The 24,692-nt window shown below is 39.3% G+C and overlaps 1 protein-coding gene across 1 annotated transcript in view; it reads right to left on the reverse strand.

Annotated features, from left to right (window-relative positions):
- The window catches only part of KRR1 (KRR1 small subunit processome component homolog), a 373,841-nt gene that overhangs the window by 140,396 nt on the left and 208,753 nt on the right, over nt 1-24,692 (reverse strand). The gene's annotated exons all lie outside the window — the stretch shown is intronic.

A 24,692-nucleotide genomic window follows, 5' to 3' on the forward strand; every position in this document is an offset into this window, starting at 1 on the left:
TCAGTTAACATATTAAAACTGATTTCCTCATCTAAAAAAGTAAGAATAATAACACATTCATTAGACGGTTTTGTGAGAAATAAATGAGCTAAACATTTAGCCCAGTTCCTGGAACATTGTGCATACTTAATAAATGGTGGCTATTATTGTTATGGTTATTGTTATTACAGTAATTAATCCCGGCACCATACTTTACAAAGAACATTGACAAATTGGAGCTTATCCAAAGGAGAACAAACAGTCTTGTGAAGGGTCTGGAAACCGCAACTTGTGAGGAACAATTGAAATTGCTGAGGATGTTTACCTTGGAAAACACAAATTTTAAGAGGAACATGATACCTTTCTTTCAAAACACTGAAAAGAACTGTCTCATGGAAGAGGGATTAGATTTAGTCAATGCTGTTCTAGAAAACACAATGAGAGCCAAGAAGGGAAAGTTAAATCTTGAACTCTTTATAATCTAATAACCAAACTGTCTGAACCAAAATAGGATTGAATGCTACTTATAAAACTGAAAAAGAGGCATGGTTATATACATTTTGGTTAAGGAAATTATATATGAAGCCATTTACAATGAGCACAACGAAGACTTTGTATCAATATAAAAAATATGTTTGGCATATAAATTGCAAAAAGGAGACTGAAACATGCATATATGCTGTGATCCCAATTCTGTTTTTATGAGGGAGGAGAATACAAGCACAAGCACACACAAATGAAATGTGTGCCGCTTCATGCAGTAGCGTTTCCTGTCGCTCCAAATGTTGGAGCAGAGGCCAGACAACCTCTTAGAAGAAAGGGCATTCAAGAAGAGATGTGTCAGAGAAAGGGCTGGGCAAGGAGCGCCCTGGAAAGGATCTGAAAGTTCCATGGGTCTGTGACCCTATGAAATTTATTGTTGAATTGTGGTAATACAAAATAGGGCTTTTTTTTCTTTAAGGAATAAAGAGGCTCCTTCAAATATCTTCATTTTCTCCCAGTTAAAATAGGCAAAAAATATTCAGTCCTAAGAGACCCAAAGTACTGGGCTCTGTGGACTAATAAGGACATTGCAGCAACAGATAGTAGACTCGAGTGGCCACTATTTCTCTTCTGCCCTAGAAAAAGCCTGTCAACCTCTCTGAATCTCATATGCTGGATCCTTCCCTGAAAAGGAAGAAGTTGCATGCTTTCTAGGTCTGAAAGTATGTGATTCATCTTGATTATTTTGTTTGATACAGACTTGGCCAAGAATTAAAAGCCACGTGAACTTTGTAAATTAGGAATGTCCAAGAACACCAACAAAGGAATAACTTTAGCTGAATTTTGGTCCAAAAGTCAAGGAGCATCCTTATTTCCCTGCCAGGTTCAAAAAGTAATAACTAATTCCTTTTCTAATTCAGTGTGTGAGAAGTTGACCTCTAAGAGACAGGCATCCATGAATAGGGTATTCTAGTAACGTCTCTTTGTTCTGTACATAAAATGACATTATGTAGTCACCCACATTAGCTTGTTAGCGTTTGGTGATAAAGGCATTCTTTTTCACTGTTGTTAACAAGTACTAGACAGAGCTTTCAGACTGTCTACATCCTAGAAGGACCAGTAGAAAGAGGATTGCCATTTTCAAGCACTGAGGATGATGTCTGATCTTCCGTTGAGGTCAACCTACCTCCCTTTTATACCTCAGATTATCTACGGTGGTGGCAAAAATGTACTTTTCCTTTCACACTCAGTGAACTAAGAGAATGCACTTCTTGAAATAGAGATATTACAAAGTAGTGAGTCCAAAGAATTTCTGAAGATGACATAAAAGTTACAGTTATAAAGAACAGAGAACAGTTTCATTCTCTTCAAGCCTTTGGTTATAATTCATATAGATTATCTTGTGGGAATGGAACAAAGTCAATCTTGCTGTTCCATGCTGTCTCAGTGAGAGTTCTGACTTTTATATTTCAGATAAAGAAAGCATTGCCAAGTGCCAATGGTCAGGAAGCCCCGTGCCTCCATGCCCAGAATTGCCCTGGAGTTCTCAACACAATGACTTTAGGCTCAAATGATTATCATCCGAATAAAAGATAGTTTCTTTTTTCTTCCAGAATTTAGATTTTTGAATTGTTAATTTTACAAATAATTGAACTGAAATTCACATTATATAAAATCAACCATAATAAAGTGAACAATTCCACAATTTAGTACATTCCCCATTTCCCCCTTCCTCCAGTCCCCGGCAACTACCAATCTGTTTTCTGTATCTATGGATTTACCTATTCTGGATATTTCACAGAAATGGAATCATACAATATATGACCTTTTGGTTTGGGGAAGAGAGACTTTTAATCATCCTCAAGTATATACTTTAGGAAGGAACCACATTTGTATAAGGAAATATACAAACATTATCATAACAATTTACCTAAACAAACATTTTATTAAGACCTGGCATTTATAAAACATCTGAAGTGCTTTTAGGAGCATAGTGACACAAAATGCCTATTAGCTGTCTTTGTACTCAAAACACCCACAGATTGGGAAGAGGGTGACAGAGAAAGGACACTGGGAGCCAAACAAGAGAGGCCACTTTTTTTTAGCAAAGAGGAGAAACATGACAAAGAAGGGAAGCTTGGAGCTTTGAAGTCCTTCCTGTCCACATTGAGGAACGGTGTATTAGAATTCTTGGTTGCAAAGTTTCAGAAATTCAATGGGATTATATTAACCCAAAATGGGAAAAATTTATTATGGTGAAGCAGGCATGGCTTGTGACACATGGTAGTAGAACAGGGCCGACACTCAAAAGAGAAGCTCAGGAATCTCCCTCTCTCGTGTTGGTTCCTACATGCGCTTTAAGTGCCAATTTATTCTTTGCTCTATGCTCCTGTGGGCAAAAGATGGCCATCCCACAGTTCCCAAGATTCTATCTTCTCTGTTTAAGAGAAATTGTACTCATGGAAGCAAAGATCACGGGCTCCAGAGTCAGACTGAGGTAAGTGTAAATCCTAACTCTGCTATTTAGGCTGTGTGACATTGGACGAGTCATTTAAGCTCTCTGATGTCAGTTTCATCAGTAGTAATAGTTACCTCATAAAGTTAATGAGAAATTTAACTGAGGGAACATATTTAAAGATCACTATCATATAAATCTTCATATAAATAAATACTATTTATTACTACTTTTGTTATTATTAAATTATTATTTTTATTACTATTATTAAAGAAGCCAGCCCTGAATGGGTTTTGGTCACAAATCCAGATTTCTAGGAAAGAGACTCTGGCTGATCTAACTTGGGTCTGGTGCTCATCTCTACTCCATCAGTTACAGCCAGAAGGTACAGTCACAACTGAGAGAGATGGCTACCAGCGACACATTCCTGTGGTAGAGCAAGGAGAATATGAGCTACAGAACCCAAGAAAAAAGATGCCAGGAATTAGAGAGAAGGGGTATGGAGAGAAAAGCTGCCCAGCAGGCAGCTGCCCGTGGAACCCAGCCCACAGAAGGAGAAACGTGTTGCAGGCTTCTGACCCTAGCTTCTGGGACTCTCTTGGGTTGGTCTTTGGAATGTGGGCTACTGCTTATTTAATTCAGCTGGTGTTGATAAGCCAAACTCCTGTGCTTTGAAATTCATGTTTACTTCTGCTTCTTCTTTGGGATTTTTTTTTTTTTTTAGCACTTTAGCTTGCTTGGGTTATTCTTTTATTCTCGCTGACCTTTAGTTTTAAATTTTATCTTAATTGCTCTTAGCTCCTGGTTTGCTTGCTGCCTTCCAATTTCTTTCATGTTTTTCATTTTCAGGGGTGGGGCGGAGAAGGGGTAAATTATTTCACCTAGTTTCCAGTATTATTTAATCTTTATTTAACTATTCTATCTTATTTTTTATTCTAAGTTTCACTGTTACTTTTAAACTTTTTATTGTCTATAATTTTTGTTCCCAGAAATACTTCCAGTAATACGTATTCTTTACTTCCTGTAAAAACATGTAGGCTGATGGGTATTCATTTCCATTTACCATTTCAGTCATCCTATAGGGGTTCTCAACCCCTGAGGCTGATCTTTATAAAAATCTTACAGCAACCCATGTAATTCCCCCTTACGGGTCTCCTCTGCTGAGGGATTTACCTCAGGCTCTTTCTCACCATACTTTATTTCCATAAATAAAGGGAGAACTTGTCTCCCATCAGCAGACTGAGAGGCAGGGAGCCGTCCTTCCCTGGAGAACTGGAAGCCTGCAGCTGTGCCAAAGAATTGGTGAAATAGGATGTACTGTTCCAGTTGAACGAGACCTTCTCCCACAAGGGAGCTGTAGGATTTAGTCCCAGGACTCCTCTATTCTCTGTCCACATTTAGTCCCTGGTTGATCTCTTAGATGCCATCCACATGCTGATGACTCCTAAGTCTGTATCTTCAGAACCCAACCTCTCTCCTGAACTCCATAAAGATAGCTTTCCACATGACAGTCTCTTCAGCAAATGCTGTTAGGAAAACTGGACAGCAACATGCAGAAGAATGAAACTGGACTGCTTTCTTACATCATACACAAAAATAAACTCAAAATAGAGGAAAGACCTAAATATAAGACAGGAAACCATCAAAATTCTAGAGGAGAAAACAGGCAACCACCTTTTTGAATTCAGCAACAGCAACTTCTTACTAGACAGGTCTCCTGAGGCAAGAGAAACAGAAGCAAAAGTGAACTATTGGGACCTCATCAAGATAAAAATCTTCTGCACAGAAAAGGAAACAAAAAGGCAACTGATAGAAGGGGAGAAGATATTTACATATGACATATTCGATAAAGGGTTAGTATCCAAAATCTATAAAGAACTTACCACACTCAACACCCAAAAAACAAATAATCCAGTGAAGGGAAAAATACACGAACCGACACTTTTCCAAAGAAGACATCCAGGTGACTAACAGATACTTGAAAAGATGGTCAATAACATCAGGGAAATACAAATCAAAACCACAATGAAATACCACCTCACACCTGTCAGAATGGCTAACATTAACAACTCAGGCAACAACAAACATTGGTGAGGCTGCAGAGAAAGGGAAATACTTTTGCACTGCTGGTGGGAATGCAAACTGGTGCAGCCACTCTGGAAAACAGTGTGGGGGTTCCTCAAAAAACTAAGAATAGAATTACCCTATGACCCAGCAATTGCACTACTAGGTATTTATCCAAAGGACACAGGAGTGCTGATTCGAAGGGGCATACGCACCTCAATGTTTCTATCAGCACTATTGATAATAGCCAAATTATGGAAAGAACACAACTGTCCATCAACTGATGAATGGATAAAGAAGATGTGGTATACACACACACACACACACACACACACACACACACACACTGGAATATTACTTAGCAATCAAAAAGAATGAAATCTTGCCACTTGCAACAAATGGATGGAACTAGAGTGTATTATGCTAAGCAAAATGAGTCAGACAAATATAATGTGATTTCACTCATATGTGGAATTTAAGAAACACAACAGATGGCCATAGGGGAAGGGAAGGAAAAATAAGACAAAAACAGAGATGGAGGCAAATGATTAGAGACTCTTAAATACAGAGAACAAACTGAGGGTTGCTGGAGGGGTATTGGGTGGGAGAGTGGCTAAATGGGCGATGGGCATTAAGGAGGGCACTTGTTGGGAGGAGTACTGGGTGTTATATGTATGTAAGTGATGAATCACTAAATTCTACTCCAGAAACCATTATTACACTATATGTTAACTAACTTGGATTTAAATTAAATGATAATAATAATAAAGGGCACACGTTCAATGAAAAAAAAGCTAACTTCCCATCTGAAATCTCAATTTACTGTCCAAAAGATATCTCAATCACAGCATGTCCAAAACCAAACTACTGATCTTCCCCCTGGCTGAACCAGCTCCTCTCAAAGTCTTCCCCATTCTCCTAGTCATCTAGGCCCCAAATCTAGCAGGTGTCTTTTACTACTCCTTTTTTTTTTTTAATAGCCCATATCCAATTAATCAGAGAATCCTGTTGGTTCTACTTTAAACTTCCACCACTTCTCATAGCGGGGGTGGTATTGCAGTAGTCTATTTACTGGTCTCTCTCCTTCCATCCCTGCCTCCTAAATTCTACTCCTTACATAACAGCTAGAGTGATCCTTTAGAAATAGTTGTCAGGCCAAATTATTCCTCTGAGAACTCCAGTATGTCCCTCTCGTACTGAGACTAAAAGCTTTCATTCTGACTATGAGCTACAGGGTTACACATGATCTGCCCCACCATCTAACTCTTTACCTCTCAGCTACCTACCTAACCTTGTCTCTTACCATGTCCCCCTGGTTCATTCTATTCCAGCTCTGCTGACTTCCTTGCTGTTCCTCCAATGCCAATCATGCTCCCACTACAAGGTTTTTGTGTTTGTTCTTCCATCCTCCTACAACTCCTTTCCACCAGATATTCATATGGTTTAATCCCTCAGTTCCTTTGGGAACTTTATCATCCTGCATGAGAGAGTATTTACCTCACTATCCTATCCCCCTTCTCTACTTTATTATTTTCTTCATTGTGCTTGTTGCCATCTGTCACAATTGGTTACTATCTGTCTACCTTTATTTAACTGTAAGCCGCACAAAAAGAAAGGATATTCTTTTCAATTTGCTCACTGCTATATCTCTAATATCTAGAATAATTCCTGGTACTAGAAAATGCTCAAGGATTGTTTGAAAACTTATTGAATGATTAAATAAATGATTTGACAAATCCTAGTATTATAATTCAAGCAATATTTTCAAATATGTGGGGGAGGGGCAGGTAATATTGGAAAGGGGAGAAAACAAAAGTACAAAAGTAAAAAGAAAGACATCAACTGTTGATTGAACTCCACCTGTATGTCAGGCAGTGTTAGATGTCACTTTTGTGTTATTTATTTTAATAATAAATTTTGTAAGATAAATGACACTGTTTTTCACCTCTAGTAGCTTCTCTGAAACTTATCTCCCATTATATATTATCTTTTCACTCAAGCTGTAGTCCTGTTTACCTGCAAGAGACATAGCCTTTAGAAAATAAGTCTGCTAATCTTGATATTGTATGTTTTTCCCTTTGTCTATAGGAAAACAATGTGGCAGGTAAAGGTGGACTGACCATATTTATCAAGGTGAATTCAAAATAAAATGTGAACCATGGAAAAGCATACAAAATATTATGGGTTCATAATGAAGGAAGGAATTAACCTCAATATGTGTACTTAAGATAGATTATAATAAGAAGGTAGCATTTGATCTGGACCTCAAAGAATTGACAAGCTTTGTAAACTCAGAAGTCTGATATAAGGCAAGATATAGTATAAGGAAGGAAAAGAACTGTAAAGTGCATAGTGTGCACAAAACCTTTCAGTAAATGTGGTAGGCAGCTTCCAAGATGGCCCTCAGTGATCCTCACCTCCTGTGATTTATGCCATTGTATTATCCTTTCCACTTGAATGTGATAGGACCAATGACTTACTTCTAGCCTACAGAATGTGGCAAAGGTGAGTGGGAAGTCACTTCCATGATTAGGTTAGAGAAGACTATGACTTCTGTCTTGGTAGCAGATTCTCTCTATTGCCTTCTCAGCTTGTGTGCTTTGATGAAACAAACTTTCATATCGGAGAAGTCCATGTGGCAAGAAACCGTGCCACACGGAGAAGCCCATGAAGCAGGTCTCTAGCCAAGAGACAGCAACAAACCAAGGCTCTCAGTCCAGCAGCATTCCCCAGTCAAGCCTTCAGATGAGGTCTCAGTCCTCATTGACACTTTAATTCCAGTCTTGTGGGAGACCCTCACTTACAGGACCCAATGAAGCCATACCATGATTTCTGATTCACAGAAACTATGAAATAATAAATGTTGCTTTAAGCTGCTAAGTTTTGTGGTACTTTGCTAAATAGCAACAAATAACTAATTCAGCGAGGGACAAATGAAAATTTGAATTTTCCCCCAAATATTTTTTGTAACAAATCTTCTAATTTGTAATACAAGAATTTATTTAATACATATTTATGATGAGTCTTCTTTATGGAATTTCTGTTGTTATAGTTACTCTAAAGCCTGGAAAGATCAACACCCTCAAAGACTACCCTCAAGAAGCCTAGTGCATATAGGTATGATGTGCTCACAAATAACTGTACAAAAGGCAAACAGTGCTAATCCACCATGAGTAGCAGGAGATGATCCATCCAGAACTCCTGGTTAGGGGTATTTGAGCTGGATCATAAATAGGTTGGGCCTACAGAGATAGGCAATAGACAGTATATAAACAAATACATGGAAGTGAGGATTATGGGGAATGTACAACAGACAATAGGACACATTCAGGATACAGGGGGCATGCAGGTAAACAGATATGGAGAAGTAGTAGGCTTGGACCATATTGAGAAGTTCTTTAAACACTGGGTGAAGGGGTAAGACTTGGTACATTTTTGGAACAACTATTCAAACTCCATTGCCAAAAACACTGCAGTTCCAAGTTCCTTTATGAAACTTTCCTCATTCCATAGTCAATACTTTAAAATATTGGGCCCAGGGTAAAAACTTCCTGTATTTCTATAATATCCCAATTCATTCAAGATTACTTATCCATTGAGTCTTTCTGAAATGAATGGCTCACTGCATTTTATAATGCAATTTGAAGTCCTATCCCTGAAACTGAGAGATTAATACCATCGATAAAGTGTTGTATGCATTTTTACTAAGTGTGAATTATTTTGGTCAATATCTTTTTTGTTTCCAGTATAAAAAACTCTTCCAACTATTTTCCCCCCAAATGTCACTTACTTTAAGCATTCCCATATATTCATCAGGATTTGGAGGTAGGCCACATAGCTACAAAATACGTATTTATGTCAAATTTGTACACCGCTTTTGCATGTAATTTAATCAAAGGTGGCTGAAATGACACTTGATTATAGACAATTTTCACTCGCATATTTACTAGCATTCAATCACTTCGAAAATCCATTCCAAACATCTTGAAATTAATCTTCACTAGAGGCTCTCTCTCCATCATCTCTGCTAGTTACAAAATTCTTTGTAGAGGTTCTCAATGTGCTTCAAAAGCTTTCTTCTCATCCAGCAGAATATGGTTCATTTTATAGTCTTTCATATATTATTTCAGAAGATAGCACAAGCTTACCATCTGGCTCCTCTAACAGTAAAAGTTATTTGCAAACCTCTGTAATTCTACCTCAATATCTATTTAAATACCCCAAACAACACATAACCAAGTATTTCCTACACTTTCAAAGTGTCAAAGTATTTTGACGTTGTCACTCTCAATTTTGGACTGTAAATATCTAATTGCACAGCACACATAATCCTAGGACAGTAAGTGTCCAATGATCGTTATTACCATCTCCATACTTTACTAGCAAAAAAATGTTTATAATTCAGTGTCACAATTTTTTTTTGATTGATGATGTTTAAGCAGCCTGGAGAATTAACAGGGTTCAGCAGAGGCCACAGCCCCAACCAGAGTCTGTATCTGACATCTGGGAGGCTGCAGTCTTTTCTCAAGAGGCAGTCTCTTACTGAGGGCTGCCTGATCCTCTCGTGCAAGGTAGGAAGGGGAGGAGCCTTGACGTTCCCTGAGGGTTTGAAATGCAGGGCTCTTGCCCCATCAGAACAGTTCCATAGAAACAAGAGAGGCAGAGCACTTCCATAAAAGGAAGTCTCTTCAAACACAGTATTTGCAATTTATTCATAATTCTCCAATTAATGTTCAAGAGAATTTAGTGGTTTATTCCCCTAAATCTTGCTATAATAAAACAAATTTATTCACTTAAAACTAGTTTGAATTTACAAGAGAATTCACTTATGAGTATATTTAAATAGTAAGTTCCTTGATTCACTCACATACTTTACAATATAACTGACACTGGAACTACTTTTTAATGGTAAGTTCCTTTAAGGACTATAATTTAATTTTTGGAAATTATGATTTATACCCCTATTTTTAAAATTTTATATATACTTAATAACATGATACAATGCCTGAATGCTTTATATTATTTAACTTTTTCTCCTGGAGACCAGGTTTGGGAAGGGAATAGAGAGGAGAGAAGTTTTTGAATTTGAAATGTACTTTGCTCAGAGAGCTATATGAACTTCTGAAGAATCATTGTTCTTTAATTTGTCCAATTTATTAAGCACCTGATTTCATGAAAAGCTTGCTTTTTGTAATTTTTTCCTTCTTCAAACACATACTTATTTTATTTCCAAATGCACAGCTTAAAATCAAAAGATTTACTTTTGGGCTCTCTCTGATTTTGACTACTGCAATTCTCTCTTAATCTCAGCCTGTCAAGGTCAAAAGAATATTGGCTTTTCATTTTTGCCATGATAGCATAGCCTCAAATCTGTCAAATTTCTCTGTATATTAAATTGAGAATTCACTCATTTATAGTATCTCACACAAATCCCTTCTTATATTTTATGTACTCCTTTACCCATAACATTTACCTACAATCTTACTTTCTATATACATTACTCCTCCCAACCCATTGCATAATAAATTTGCATATTCATATCTATTTGTTCTAAGCCCTTTAATCTTTTATCAATGACCAGAGTCTAAATAATTCAGCAAGTCTAAATTCACTACTAAATTTAGAATAAAACTAAATAAGGTGGTCATGAGGAGACAACATTTCTGTACAAGACTATAAATTCCAGAAAGGTAATGACCTTGTGGTGTTGTTAACTTTTGTGTTCTGGGTGATGGGTGAACTTTCTGGCAAACAGACAGCATTTAATGAGTATCTGCAGAATGAAAGAACTATAGGAGGTTAGTATTGTCATTTTCCTCATTTTATTGATGTGGTCACATCATTATTAAGTGGTAAAGCCAAGATCCAAAAATACATGGAAACTCTGGAGTTCACATTCTTAATTACTATGCAATTGTGCCTTTCTTAGCAAAAAATACAGGTATCCAAAAGTTCCACTCGTAGAATTAGGGTCTTTCAAACATACGACAAATTAACTAACCTAACCTAAAGAAAAAATAAAAAAACTTACACCTTTACATGAACATTTTTAATTTTTTTTAAATTATATTTATTTATTTACTTACTTATTTAAATAATGTTTATTTATTATCAAGAGACAGAGAGAGATAGAGCATGAGCATGGGAGGGGCAAAGAGAGGGTGAGACACAGAATCCCAAGCAGGCTCCAGGCTCTGAGCTGTCAGCACAGAGCCCGACGCAGGGCTCGAACTCACAAACTGTGAGATCATGGCCTGAGGGGAAGTCAGATGCTTAACCGACTGAGCCACCCAGGCGCCCCCATGAACACTTTTTTAAAGTAACATAATATTCTCACACAATCTCATTCAAGCACGGAAAACACTGCCAGAATATTAAATATTTAGATCTTGGAAAATCACTAACATATAATTTCTGCTGTAACATTTACTTTTACCCAAATGTCAAAGTCTTATAATTGCAGGCTTGCAAAAGCAATAAATGAATGGACGGGCACACTCCTAAGGGTATAAATGACTGAGATCAATATTATGCTATTACTGCTTGGTTTGCATGTCAGAAGAAACTTGTGAGGCAAGTACCAAGGAAACATAATGGAGATCAGCATACTGAGCAACTGATCAGTTGGACTCATCTCTGAGACACCAGTAAGTAGGTTCTAAACTTTCTCTCTAGAAAACCTGTGTGGCTAATTTTCATTTTAAAAGCTCAGATTTATCTTTTGCAACCTAGGTTGGGCTACAGATTGCACAATAATCCACTAGGTACTGGTAGTCAAGAGTCAAATACCAGTTCATTGTTTCTGAATGCCCATGGCTACCAACCCTTGACATTACTCCGTAGAAATGATATGTTTGGTCATGACATAGGTGATGACATACAAAGTTGGCAAGAATCACTACAGTGAAGACACACAACAACCAGTTATTGTTCTAGTAGGCTGCATCTGGTTTCATGTGTATTTGTTCAAGACTTGAAAGTCTTTTGAACGAGGAAATCCTAGGGTTCTGGCGCAGGATCTCTGGAGAATGAGTGCCCCTTCTGTAGTTCAGCCATAAGGAGTGGGGGGATTGTGGGAGCACATCACTGAATCCTGGCAACAGACTCCATAATTATTCATAGCTGCGCAGTTATGAAGCTTAAACTGCCTCCCCCGTGCCCAAAAGAAAGCTATGGATCAGAATTCAATCTCATTGAAACTTCAATCTCATTGACTGAAACTTCTTAAGAGTTTAATGAGACAATTTTAAAAGCACTTTTCAAAACTATGACAAGTATCAAGTACAGAAAATCCTCATGGATTTAACAAAACAACTTGAAAATCAGGTTTTTTTTTTAAATTTTTTAATGTTTATTTATTTTTGAGAGAGAGACAGAGATAGTGTGTGAGCAGGGGAGGTGCTGAGAGAGAAGGAGACACAGAATCTGAAGCAGGCTCCAGGCTCTGAGCTGTCAGCACAGAGCCCAAAATGGGTCTCGAACCCATAAACCGTGAGATCATGACCTGAGCGGAAGTTGGATGCTTAAGTCGGAGCCACACAGGTGCCCCCAAAATTAGGTTTTGTATCTTATTTTTCTTTATGAAAAAACGCTGGCATTTTAAACAAAAAGGGTGGAAAGTCACAAGGCAAATGTTTACCTATTTAAAAGAGCAAACTATTTCCAAACACCACAGAATACCTTACATAAAAGTAATATAATTGTATTATAAGTAGAAGCAAGCATTCATTTTATTTAGTTACTATATTCATTTTATCTAAGTCGGTGGAGACTTACTGTCATTGTTTATTCACTCTGTATATATTTAAATATTTCATATTAATATTAAATATTATCAATATATTAATATTTCATATTATCAATATATTAAATATTTCATATGACTGTAATTACTACACTATTAGTTTGTGTTTATAAAATGTTTATATTACAAATGTATATTATGATATTTATTGTATCTTATACATTATGTCACTGTTTCTATGTTCTCTCTTTTTATGTTTGAACAGAATGATTATTAATTTGGAAGGTCACCTAACTCCCAGGCTGTACCTCTTGGAAATGAGACAATGGTTAGTCAGGAACAAGAGAGCATGGCACCCCCCTCACAGACAGCCAGAGAGTAAAGTTTAACAGAACTACTAAATTCAGAAGCTTTGTTATGGCCAAGGAATGGAAGAGGTCGTTTTTCTTTGTCACTGGATCAACTTTTTTTGTTTTTTTTTTTACTACCCAGTGTGATCCATGAAAAAGAGATGAATGTCCAGACTAGTCCTGGAAATTAAAAGCCAGAGTTCAGGGGCAGCTTGTTTAAAAGACAGATTGCCACACACAAAAAAACTATAAACAAGAAGAGTCTTCAGTCCACCAAGAAACCCCGTAGCCTTGTATTTACTACAATGTAGTGTGTATGACCCTCTTGAAATGTACTCTTTTGCTCTTGTTCCTTGTCTAAATACACTGAAGTACTAGTCAACAGCTGTATCCTGAGCACAAAGTGATGACTTCTGAATCCCTGAACACTGACTCCTTTCCACTGTATCCACCTAAATATCAATCCTACAACCTCCACGAGAACTATTGCAACAGAATGTTAACTTAATTTTCCTACTGTCATAGAATTTTATCAGGGGCCCAAATGCTGAGTATAATTAGGCCAAAACTAGTTGAGTGGAGATCATTAATTCAGGGCTAACGCACCGTAAACTTGATGTGTGAACCCCTGACACATACAAGGGTAGGGTTTAGCTCATCACCTCTACTTTAAGAATATGAGTGGCAAAGATTTCCTTAGACCTGTCAGTGGCTATGCATTTCCCCCACCACACACAGGAAGAGGATCTACTCCTGCACCAACCAAACTAAATGAAGCAGACTTCAGAGCTATACCTGGAAAGCTACACCTGTGTCTCCCGAAAGTTACGTGACACAGGCCGTTATATGACATGCACCTGAAAAATGGTAAATGTGAAAATTTAAACATGAAATCTTGATTTCCCAGAAAGCAGAATGAGAAAAGAGGACTGACATGGAAGTTAATTGTTCTCTCACCGATGGTGGAACAAAAATGTGTATTCTGAGAACCAGATATGGATTCTATCAGAGGGAGCTAAGCTTTAATCACCTTTATAGGGACCTGGAATGGAAGGAGACAGTGACAGCCACAGAGAGAATCTGAGGAACCAGAGGCTGAGGACGAAACTCTACATGACAGGTTGTGTCAGGGACCCACAGATGGAGAAACCACAGCTGTAAGCCACTCCTAACTGCCCATGAAATCCTATCATGAGCCAGTGTTGGCATAGCTTCCATAGCAGAGACAGCGGAGAGCCAAGGGAGCTAGGGAAGACCTTTGCAGTGTATTTCTCCCATCCATCCTTTCCCTTCCCAATCCCAGAGAATCCAGAGGCAGCCTAGTAAATGAAGAAGGGTTACAAAAACTGGGAAGAAAGGGAACAGGAATCACCCAAGGCCACGTTTCCACTTCAGAGTTTTTGCCAGAACTGAGATGAAATGAATGAGAGGAGAGATTAAAGCTTAAGTATTGAAGTATACTAGACTGTTTGATTACCTAGAAATGATACTTAGGTGACACGAAAACCTATAAGATCAGCTCAATTTCACCCAAGGGAAAGGGAAGAACAATTCTGCAGAAAGAGTTTATAGGGATAGAAGTGGGAAAGAATGAAGTTGCTTTCTACTTGCTTCGTGTAAGTCCAATTCATTTAATAAAGGGTTCTAATGTCTTTATGCACATGTTTTGTGACCAGTACATTGGGGCTAAATTTCTATGAATGGCAATAGAAATGATGCCTTATTGACAGCTTATAAATGCCAGACATTGTGCTTAGTATTTTTACAAGCATTATCTCATTTGAGTTTAGCAATCACATTAAGAAATTCATTAAAGGGGCGCCTGGGTGGCTCAGTCGGTTGGGCGGCCTACTTCGGCTCAGGTCATGATCTCACGGTCCGTGAGTTCGAGCCCCGCGTCAGGCTCTGTGCTGCCAGCTCAGAGCCTGGAGCTTGTTTCAGATTCTGTGTCTCCCTCTCTCTGACCCTCCCCTGTTCATGCTCTGTCTCTCCCGGTCTCAAAAATAAATAAAATGTTAAAAAAAAATTAAAAAAAAAAAAAGGAATTCATTAAAAGTATTTTGCAGTTCAGGAAACAAGGGCCTAGGTTAAATAACTTGTCCAAGGTCACACAGTTAGGAAATGGTGAAGGCAGGACCTGAATTCAGACAGCTTAACTCCAAAACTTAGATTCTTTTTTTTTTTAATGTTTATGTATTTTTGAGAAAGAGACAGAGTGCAAGTGGGGAGGGGCAGAGAGAGAGAGTGAGAGGGAGACACAGAATCCAAAGCAGGATCTAGGCTCTGAGCTGTCAGCACAGAGCCCCACGTGGGTATTGAACTTACAAGCCACGAGATCATGACCTGAGCCAAAATCTGATGCTTAACCAGCTGAGCCACCCAAGCACCCCTCCAAAACTTAAGATTAAAAAAAATTTTTTTTTTTTACATTTATTTATTTTTGAGAGACAGAGCACAAGTGGGGGACGGGCAGAGAGAAAGGGAGACGCAGAATCCAGAGCAGGCTCCAGGCTCGGAGCTGTCAGCACAGAGCCCTATGTGGACCTCAAACCCACAAACCGTGAGATCATGACCTGAGCAGAAGTCGGGCGCTCAACTGAGTTACCCCGGGGGGCCCCAAAACTTATATTTTTAATCTAATTCTTCTGTAAAATGCTAAACTAGATACTATATAAAATAACAAAATAGTTAATGCTTTAAAAATGTCTATGCCCAAATCCATTTTAGCATATTATTTTCCATTTTTGTATTTAAAAATTCTCACATATTATATGCTTTTATCTGGATGGCACAAATGAGGTTCAAGGGCAATACTGTTCAGTAGAATTTTCTGCAATGAAAGAAATGCTCTGTATCTGCGCTAATAGTTACTAGCCACATGTGACTGTTGGGCACTTAAATGTGACTAGTGCAACAGAGAAACTGAATTTTTAATTTAATTCAATTTTAATTTACCTTCATATTTAAATGGCTATATGTGGCTAGTGGCTAAAATATTGGAATGGTCCAAGATAATACTGCAGGCAGATCTTGACCTGTCCGTCCATTGGCAGAGCTGGGTATATTTTATATCATGGGCACACAATGGAAACTCTAGGTTTACCTAACGGAAAAAGCTCTAGATCAAGGAGGAGCTAGGTGACTCAACTGAGCCAAAAAAAATCTCCCAACAAGATCTAACAATCTGGGATGATGCCAAAGTTTCAAAGATTCCTTCCAATTAAGGATTTCTGGTAATTGGGATACCCTCACAGAATCCAAGCTGATGAACATTTTTATGCCACCAAGTTAACTGCCTTTAAATTTTTTTTTTAACGTTTATTTATTTTTGAGACAGAGACACAGCATGAATGGGGGAGGGGCAGAGAGAGAGGGAGACACAGAATCGGAAGCAGGCTCCAGGCTCTGAGCCAACAGCCCAGAGCCCGACGCGGGGCTCGAACTCGCGGACCGCGAGATCGTGACCTGAGCTGAAGTCGGACGCTCAACCGACTGAGCCACCCAGACGCCCCCCAAGTTAACTGCCTTAAAATACTTTTTTTTTTTTTTAGCACAAAACAGAAACAAAAACTGTGGTTAGACTCAGAGTAAGTTAAAAATTTACTGTCTGTAAATTCAAGGCATTTCTCCCAACAGCTAGAACATTATAATTATTCTGGCCAACATTTTAAGAAAGAGATTATGAACACAATTCAGAAGACAACATCAGGATGAAGAAGGGTCTGGAGAGATGGTTATATGAGAGAACATGGGATTATTAGCCAAGAAACGAGAAGGCACAGAGCTGGTACGGGTACTGCCTTCAAGCAATTGAATGCTTGTCATGTAGGAAGAGTCATGTTATTCTGCACTGTTCCAAAGACAGAACTAAGATCAAAAGGAAAAACTTTAAAAATCTAGTGGCCCCAATGGAAGCCAGAGCAGGAAGTTGAACTGTTCAGTCAGAGAATTTGCTATTTAAAAAGTGATGCGTTCCAGTTACTAATTATGTTTAAGCAAATTCCAGAAAATCTAAAATGCCAAAGCTTCAGATTATAGTTACTATAGAGCCCATACATCTCAATGGTACTTAATGAGAAGTTATCATGGGAGACTTGAGAACACAAAGGCTGAGGTTAAGCCATTTCTTTCTGTTAAAAAAAACACAAAAACCAAAAAACTGAGGATGTTTAGTGAATATTTATATATGAGTTACCATAAAATTTAAGTTATATCCCTGTCTGTTCTATGTCTTGTCATCACAATTTCAGTTTCTATTTAAAAAATTTCCAGGGGCGCCTGGTGGGTCAGTTGGTTGAGCATCCAAGTTCGGCTCAGGTCATGATCTCGAGGTTCATGAGTTCAAGCCCCTCATGAGGCTCTGTGCTGACAGCTCAGAGCCTCGAACCTGCTTCGGATTCTGTCTCTCTCTCTCTCTCTCTCTCTCTCTCTGCCCCTCCCCTACTCGCACTCTTTCTCTTTCTCAAAAATAAATATTTTAATTAACTAATTAATTAATTAATAGGTAAGTAAGTTTCCAGAAAGGGCAAATGACTGCTGTATTAGATTACATGATTTACAAGTTCTATGGACTGTTAAAAAAAATTTTTTTTAATGTTTATTTATTTTTGAGAAAAAGACAACGTGCGAGCAAGGGAGGGGCACAGACAGAGGGAGACACAGAATCTGAAGCAGGCTCCAGGCTCTGAGCTGTCAGCATAGAGCCTGACGCGGGGCTCTAACTCACGAACGGTGAGATCATGACCTGAGCCGAAGTCAGACGCTTAACCGACTGAGCCACCCAGGCGCTTTCTATGGACTATTAATGTGTAAATTTAAGACTGTATTTCTATTTTAAGATATATTTGTTGAAATGTGTAAAAAATTCAATGTGTTCTAGTAAAGTTCTAAGTAATGTTTTTATAGAAGGCAAAGTTTGCTCATCGATCTTGTGGAAATTAATCTGAGTAAGACATCACTGATGTATTTCTACTTAATTCAACCTATATAAAGTTCTAAATAAATTCTCTTAGCATTAAAAACACATTTAAAAGAAGTCCTTCTTGTAAATATTGTTTTGCAAATAAGACACATAGACTCTAACAGGCTATTTTAAGTTACATTGCATCTCATTTCTTTCCAAAACCTTATTTTTTCACATTTTTCCAGGAATTATCTCTTTTCTATTTATTCAATTCCCACCTTTTTTTCAAGGTTTTGTGCAAGCCCCTTCTTTACCATGCCTCAGCCCTTCTTCCCTTGCTTCAGCCCAACGTGCAGTCTTGTGCTAATTTATACTATGGTGTCTTTTATTTTCTGTTGGCTTGTCCATATTCCCACAAGGTGTCTTGGTAAGTGATGATTAATTGATTGAGAAGAATTGGAATATCCATAGTGGGAGAACTAGCCAAACTAGGAAGAATTTCTATCCCAGTTATCTTTGCTGTGTCACCAATTACTCCAAAACTTGGTGGCTTAAAACAACCACTTTATTGTGCTCAAAGATTCTATTAGTCAGGAATTTGGAAAGAGCATAGTGGGGCAGCCTGTCTGTTCCATGGTGTCCGAGGTCTCAACTGGAAAGGCTAAGGCTCAGAGTAACTCAATGGCTCAGGTTTGGAATCATCTGAAGACTTGTTCAATTGTATGTCTAGTGTCTGGGTGGTAATGACTCAGAGCTTAAGACTGCCAAACAGAGTACCTATATGTGGCTCTTCCATGTGGCTTGGCTTCTTTACAGCATGGCGGCCTCAGGGGAGTTAGACAACCAGCTGAAAGTTATATTGCCGTTTCGAATCTGGCCTCTGAAGCACTTAGTGTCACTTCCACCATACCCTATGATTAAAGTAGTTACCAGCCCACTCAGATTCCATGGGAGAAAACACACACCACCTTTTGATGAGAAGAATGGCAAAAGTACATTTTGAAAGAGCAAGTGGGATGGGAAATACTGTTGTAGCCATTTTGGAAAGTACAGCCTACAACCTTTAACGTCTTTGGAAAATGCAATTTCTGGAGCCAGTTCTAGACCATCACAGTATTTGGATACGCTCAGTCTATGACCAAATGCTCTGGAACCAGAGGGAGTCTATCCAAGGACTGTTAATAACAATGGCAGTAGTAAACACAATTTATTGACACCTACTATCGAATACTTACTAAGTGCCCGACAAGCTTTATCGAATTCCATCCTCAAAACAGCTTAGGAGAAAAAACTTATTTTTACAAACAAGATAATTGGGGCACAAAACAGTCAAACAGCGTGCCCAAGGCCTGATACCAGCCATGTTTGTGTGCCTCTGGCGTCTAGGTTCTTACCCTGCGGCTATATTACCTCTATATAGGAAATTACTCATTTTAAAGTGTTCAGGGCCCTTCAACCCTGCAGCTCTTTGTAAATACTTAAGTCTATCTGAGGAGTGTCACTTTTATCACTTACTCCTCCTTCAGTAGCATTTTCTATTGTTCCTGGTTATGTGGCTTATGTGCGGCTTGCACAAACCCCTCTGGAAACTTGGTGAAATTATTTCTCAGTCTGCTTGTCTAACCACAGCTTGGTTATAATTGCTTCTGGCATCTGTTTTCATCATTTCTTCCCTTGTTCTTGTCTACGATAGCAGTGTCAAGGCAGCAACTGAACACATCCACAGAGTTTTTATCCCCTGATGGCAACTTTTGTTCCTACGCTTGAATTATACGTTAGGGCTCATAATCTGCTCTGAAGTAAATGTCTTATCGTATGTTATTCGAAAAGGGTGTACTTGAGTGCCTGGGTGATGGTTTCTCTGATTTATGAGGCAGAAGTTTCCTGCTGCGGCCAGTGTTTTTCCCATCTACTTAAACACAAATTGGTGAAATGTGAGATACCCCAAGGACTCATTAAAGAAAAACTGCCAAACTGTTAGAAAATAGAATTTCCACATAGATCTCCCTATAGCTATGCTTATCAATTTGTAGGAAACTAAGAACAAAGATTCCAATAGCGATTGCACACATACACAAAAGAGCCCATTTGATACACTAATAATGGAAGGCACAATTGTGGATCAACTGCTCCACGTTTCTCTCCTTCAAGGCTCAAATGCAGCAATGAAACTAAGCAGGTACTTGAATGAAGTGACTTTTGTTCCCCCTGAAAAGGAATCACATTTCATCCCTACTTTCTAAATTCTTTGTTGTCTTGTCAGGCATCGGGTCCATTTATTGCACAAGAGTAGAAAGCCACAAACTGCCTAAAGGCAGGTGGTCTAGCTTTGAAAGATGCTCATAGTCACCGTTCAATTAGAATCCCCCAGACCTTTTAATTGGAATTGGTCTTTTTTTGTTTAGCGTTAGCAGAGGAACTGAGAACTCTCTTTGCTCCAGGCTGAGCACTAGGGGATAGGTGTTCTGAGCATCAACTTAAAAGCCACGAAACAAGAAAAAAATATTTCAGGTAACAGATCATCTACTGAGCTCTACAGAATATAACTGCTAAAACCATCCCAGATAGCTGTGGAGGAAAACACAAAGAGCTTTTAGCAAATACTGGTTCCTGGGTAGACTTCTAAACATTCTCTTCCAGGACACTGTGTGGACATATCAAAGTAGAAGATGCATATCTGAAACCATCAGAAAATAACTGGGTGGAAAAAGAAGGAAAGACGACACTGACTGCAGCAGACACTGAACTACAGCAGCCCCTGAAATGGAAGGAGAGATTAAACAGCAATGAAATTCTTTTAGAAATTAAGTGACATTGTGTACACAACACTCATTTCAAGTTTCTTAGATTGATAGAATATAAGAGTCAAAAGGAACATGGGGGCGCCTGCATGGCTCAGCCAGTTAAGCCACTGACTTGATTTCAGCTCAGGTAATGATCTCACTGTTCGTGAGATCAAGCCCTGAGTTGGGCTCTACACTGAAAGCATGGAGCCTGCTTGGGATTCGCTCTCTCTCCCTCTCTCTCTGCCCCTCCCCCCACCCACACACACTCTCTCTTTCTCTCTCTCTCTCTCTCTCTCAAAATAAATACATAAACATTTTAAAAGGAATCTGAAAATAAGTCTGCTTAGCTTTCTTATTTTGTGCTTTATTTTATTTGGTAAGAGTGCACTGGGCAAAAAGTGGATAATTAATAGTATAAATAGGACTAGATACAGGTCTCCCAACTCCTGGGCTCTTACCCTTCCTATCATACTTTTTTTGTTTTGTTTTTTGAGAGAGAGTTAGAGTGAGTTTGTGTGTGTAAGCAAAGGAGAGAGACAGAAAATCTTAAGCAGGCTCCAATGCTCAGTGCAGAGCCCCACACTGGGCTCAGTGCCACAAGCCTGGGATCATGCCCTGAGCCAAAATCAAGAGTCAGACACTCAACCAACCGAGCTGCCCAAGAGCCCCATTCCTATCATGCTTCCTACCATCTATATTTTGATTTTTTTTAACGTTTATTTACTTTTGAGACAGAGAGAGACAGAGCATGAACGGGGGAGGGTCAGAGAGAGAGGGAGACACAGAATCTGAAACAGGCTCCAGGCTCTGAGCTGTCAGCACAGAGCCCGACACGGGGCTCGAACTCACGGACCGCGAGATCATGACCTGAGCCGAAGTTGGACGCTTAGCCAACTGAGCCACCCAGGCGCCCCCTACCATCTATATTTTGTAGAGGAGCTTACAGTGTTGTCATATATGTCATTTCATTATATTTTCACATAACGTAAGACATCAGGAAAGGCATCAGTCCATTTCAAAGACGATGCATTTACTTAAATGCAATTAGGTATAGAAAGTTTAGTGTCCTAATGTTAGCTACAAAGGTAATGATATAAGACCAAATCTCAGGCCTCCAGCTTTCCAGTTCTATATTTTTCCTACTGGCTCAGATATCCCACGTGAACAGAAATACTTATGACTTAAAACATTCCTATGATATCTACCCTGGAGATTAAATGACTATGCCCATTGAATATTCACTGAATATTTACCAAGTACAAATACTTGTACACTAAATTCTATACAGTGATACCTTGGACCAATGTTCTTTTGTAACAAATCTTTTCGTAAAGAAGCCCGTGATAGAAAGCAAAACAAAACAGAGGCAATTGGCACACAGCAGCAAGCCTTCACAGGTAGCCAGACTTAAAACCAACCAACCAACCAACCAACCGCCTACTCAATTTGGGGGTGGGGGGGACTTGACTATTTTAAGGAAACTATAGTGACCAAAGCTGAAACCTAAAAGAGGGTAGGATGGGGCACAGAGGGAAAGGGCTTTTGAGGGAGCAATGGGGGTAAAGAGGGTCGTGGGGGGTGATAAAGGGTCTCCTGTTAAAAGAACTGAAAGACGATGACAGGAGAGGGAGCAGGGGACATATGGCAGAAGGCAGGGCTGGATTGGAAGGCTGGGGCCACATCCCCTGCGTGCTGCCAGCCCTGTCGAGAATTCACACTCCATCCTAGGGGCAGCTAGAGGGCAGTGAAAGGACTCACCTGGGGAGGCCGTGAATAGATGCGAGTTTCAGAAAAATCACTCGGGCAGTTAGTGGACCAGTGAGGAGGCTGCTACTGTAATTCAGGTGAGAGATAATAAGGGCCTAAAAATAGGCGCAAAAACCGTTCGACTCACAGGACGCAATCTTGTGACCTCAATTCCATACCTTGACTTTACATTATTTACCTCCTATTTTTCTTCCTTGTTGAAAATGTTAAGATACAACCAATCAAATGCAGAGCTATTTTAGGAGCAGGAGCCCCAGAATTACACACTCCCTCGAATCCCGTTAGCTTTCCGGCCCCTGAAGGTGACATGCTGAGGGGCTGGTCTGACTGAAATATATCACTCTCATTTTGTGACTCTCCCCCCCGCCGCCCCACCCCATCCCTGTCCTAGCCCCAGCCTAGGCCATTGCTTTGAAATCTTTTTCCTAAACTCAACAATAGTTTTCTTCTTCAGCTCTAAGTTTTCTGCACATTTTCTTGACACAGGGCCCTTTTCCACAGGACTCATTATTTTGACTTCTGCTTTTTGAAAAGGAAGTTTGAAGAGATGTGCATTCTCTGCATCAACCAAAGAGCAACTGATCCTGAATTTATTGGTGTGAGGTACTTAAAATTGCTCCTTATAACATGTCCATAAGCTCACCTTCTTCTCTTGGGGGCTCCCACATTCCCTCTGTGTCCCCTGGTGGGGGGGGGTCTATGCCTCTATATCCATACAGTAACAACCTGGAGCCGCACAAATGGTGTCAGAGCTCGCCTTGGCCAGGATACCTACTGCAGAAGGAAGCTGAGGGGTGCCTGGGTGGCTCAGTTGGTTAAGCTCCAACTTCAGCTCAGGTCATGATCTCACGGTTCCTGAGTTCAAGCCCCGCATCGGGCTCTGTGCTGACAGCTCAGAGCCTGGGGGCTCCTTTGGATTCTGTGTCTCCCTCTCTCTCTGCACCTCCCCCACTCATGCTCTGTCTGTCTGTTTCTCTCTCTCAAATATAAATAAACATTAAAATTTTTTTTAAAAAAAGAAGAAAGCTGAATGTCAGGAGAATGAAGTGGATGAATTCTCAGATTCTGTGCTCTCCACTGGAGTGCTATTTCCTAAAAATTATTAGACCACACATTACACACACATACTTTGAAGATGATGAAAGTAAATTTTGCCTGATTTTAACCAAATTCATATTCTACCACAAAAGGACATGAAAACATCATTTTATTGTTTTGATAACCTGAATGGTTTTTGGCACTATAACAACAGAAAACAACTGAAGTGCTTTGGGTGGTTAACTTATGTCCCAGGGATTATTAAAGGATATCTGGGTAAAACTAGATCCCAACTGAGTTTGATTCTTTGATGTAGAGAAACTGAACTCAGTTTGAACAAGCCCCATCGGCACCACCCTTTTAGCATTCCCAAAGTGGTGTTATTTATGACTACCTTACTCTGACACTGGGAAAGGAATGTACTGAATAGAGCCACAGGGCTTAATTCACTGCAATAATTGAGAGTGAAGTCCCCCTTAGGAAAAAAAAAATGATGTTCGCACTGTCAATCATCGCACAAAGACGTAAATTGTAAGACAAGAAAGGAGGGCTTGAGAGATATATGTCAGTCCCTGAGGGTAAAGAGAACCTTTTCATTTTCTAGATTAGGGACTCATCCTGATGAACACTAAAGCCTGCATACTGTAACCGCAGTTCTAGCGAGTGGGAGGGGAGAAGCTCTTCCTGGCTACCAGGAGTTAAGCAAAAACTTGCACAATAAGAAACTCCAAGAGGGATCTGGAACAGAGGCAGTGATTTAAAATGTTTTTGGTAGTTCCAAACCACCGGCATCTCAGCCTGTGGTTGTGGCTGCCTGTGCCATGGGGGGCCTGCAGCTACCTTTTGCAACCCCGGCAAGCAGTGAGCACAGACCTCATGTCTTGTTGAGAATGCTGAGTGAAGGTGTATCATAGTTCGAGTCAAACCACACCCAGTGTATCACCATCGGAACACCATCTACAGTGGAACTGGTATGTATTAGGCTAAGCAAAATAAATCAGTCAGAGAAAGAGAACTACCATATGATTTCACTCATATGTAGAATTTAAGAAACAAAACAGATGAACATATGGTAAGAGAGAAAGAGAGAGAGAGAGAGAGAGGGAGAGAAACAAACCGTAAG

Source organism: Acinonyx jubatus, chromosome B4 (assembly GCF_027475565.1).
Source record: "Acinonyx jubatus isolate Ajub_Pintada_27869175 chromosome B4, VMU_Ajub_asm_v1.0, whole genome shotgun sequence".
NCBI classification, from domain to species: Eukaryota; Metazoa; Chordata; class Mammalia; order Carnivora; family Felidae; genus Acinonyx; species Acinonyx jubatus.